Source organism: Schistocerca americana, chromosome 2 (genome assembly GCF_021461395.2).
Source record: "Schistocerca americana isolate TAMUIC-IGC-003095 chromosome 2, iqSchAmer2.1, whole genome shotgun sequence".
NCBI classification, from domain to species: domain Eukaryota; kingdom Metazoa; phylum Arthropoda; class Insecta; order Orthoptera; family Acrididae; genus Schistocerca; species Schistocerca americana.
The window spans coordinates 692553698-692556083 of record NC_060120.1 but is presented as its reverse complement, the minus strand read 5'-3'; positions in this window follow the sequence as shown (position 1 = coordinate 692556083).

Genomic DNA, 2386 nt, shown 5'->3' with positions numbered 1-2386 from the left:
AAGTAAAGATACAGTTTAGATCTGTGAAAGGTGTAATTTCTATATACTTGAGTTGTAATGACTGTTTTTGTGACCCTAACATCATAACTTGCAGCAATGACAATGCATTGTGTTAACTGTTTATTTACTGGCAACCAGTATTTGTCCTGACAAAATTGCGCAAACAGTGAAATATTAGGTATAGGTAGTAGTATTTGTTTAATGTTATGGTTGTAGCTTTATTCATAGTAGAAATGTTGCAGGGAAAATTGCTGAGGGTGTGACGTTCCAGAGGATTTTGGATGATGTGAGAGATTCCATACATTGTGAGGAGGTTGAGAGACTGCACCTCCTTACTCGGAAGGATCTTCACAATATCAAAAGGGAATTTCTAATTGATCCTCACCAGTACCATTCTAGTGATGAAATTAGTGTGAGTATTTTTTTAGAAAGAATGAAAGACTGTGTTCTGATGCACAAACAAGCTGGTCAAAACATGGGAAATTTATCGAGTGAAGACACAATGATAGTGTTAATGACACCATTCCAAAGCGAATTGCTTAGAAAATTCGGTTCCAATATTGTTTGTGTAGACTCGACACATTGCACAAACTTGTACAAATTATTAGTGACAACATTGCTAGTTAGATGAATTTGGGAGTGGTATTCCAGTGGCATTTTGCATTTCTAATAAAGAGAATACAGCCATAATGACACAGTTCTTTACTTGTGTCAGGGAGAAAGCAGGAGTTATCAAATCAACTGTGTTTATGTCAGACGACACAAATGTTTTTCGATGTGCTTGGGCAGGTGTAATGGGTCTGGCAGAACACAATTTGCTATGTACGTGGCATATTGACCGCAGCTGGAGAAGCAACTTGAGGAAAGTGCATGGTGGCCCAAACAAGCAAACGCAGGTTTACAAAGCTTTGCGTATGCTGTTAGAAGAAGCAGATATAGAAAAGTTCAGTGAGTTGCTAGAGTTGTTTGAGAGGGAGCTACAAGAGGACGAAGACACGAGAGAATTTGGAATGTATTTCACAAATCATTACGGATTCAGGCCCCAACATTGGGCGTATTGTTATCGCCGTAATTTAAACATAAACACAAACATGCATCTGGAAGCCATGCATAGAGTATTAAAGTACTGCTACCTTGATGGCAAGACCAATAATAGACTGGACAAGTTGCTGCTGGTACTAATGAAATTAGTAAGAGACAAATCTTTTGAAAGAATTATTAAGCTCTACAAGGGTGGACATACTCATCGAATAGAGAAAATTCAAGAACGGCATAGAGAATCCAAAAAAATTGACAGAGGCCAAATCACGGCCAATAGTGATGGCAAACGATTTTATGTGAAATCTCAATCAACAAGTGGCATCACATACACTGTTACTTTAAAAGCACTAGAATGCAACCTCAGTTGCAGACTTTTGTGTTGCACTTGTAATATTTGCATTCATAGTTTCTCTTGCTGTTGTCCAGACAATTTAATAAATCTGAACATTTGTAAACACATTCATGCTATATCAATGACATATGACTTACATTTCAGTAAAACAGTCAAAGATAAAGAAACCACTTCGATAGAACAGGCATCTGCTATTTTGTCCTCAATGAAAAAGCAAAATGATGAGGCAACTGCTTCACGGGGAACACAGTTGAAAGCCAAATTAAAAGTCCTGCTAAACCATGTAGATTCATTAGATACTGAAACGGAAGAGACAGTGGAAAAAGCAGTTGACCATTTGCTGTCACTTGTTAACTCTCGCTCCAAGAAAGAAGTTCCACACTGTGCCAGCAATGAGAAGTTGCAAGTGCAACGCACATCTAATAACCAGAACTTCAGTCCAAAAAGTTTGTTTGGTAAACCAACCCTGGCTGAAAAGTCGAATGTTGCAAGTGCTTTGGTGCAACCCGACAGGGAAGTGTTGAGTGTGCATGTTTGTGTATCATGGTTTATAGGCCTACTGGGGAAACTCGCCATGTAAAACAATGAGTAACGCATCATACTCGGTACCTCAGGGTGATGTGGAAATCCGAGTGTTCTTAATAAAGAAAATGTAACTGAAATATCTACTATACTATAACATTAATTGGACTATGGACATAGCCATTTCAAATGGTTTTGCTATTTTTCACAGGTAAAGTATGAGTATTCACCAAAATCCTCCAGTACAAATGTTTTCCACTTGACAACTGAATGAAGTCAAAAAGCAAAATTTGTGTGGACAATCTGAAAATTGTTTATTCAGTTCGTTATTATTTTTTGTATTAAAACAGTCCCCGAGAATTTATTTTGCTGAATTTCTTGGTCTAATTTTCTATATTTAACATGTCAGTTATGACATGCTTGGTGATGGATGTTTTGTCACCAGGTATATGGCATCAGGTGTGTGGCTTC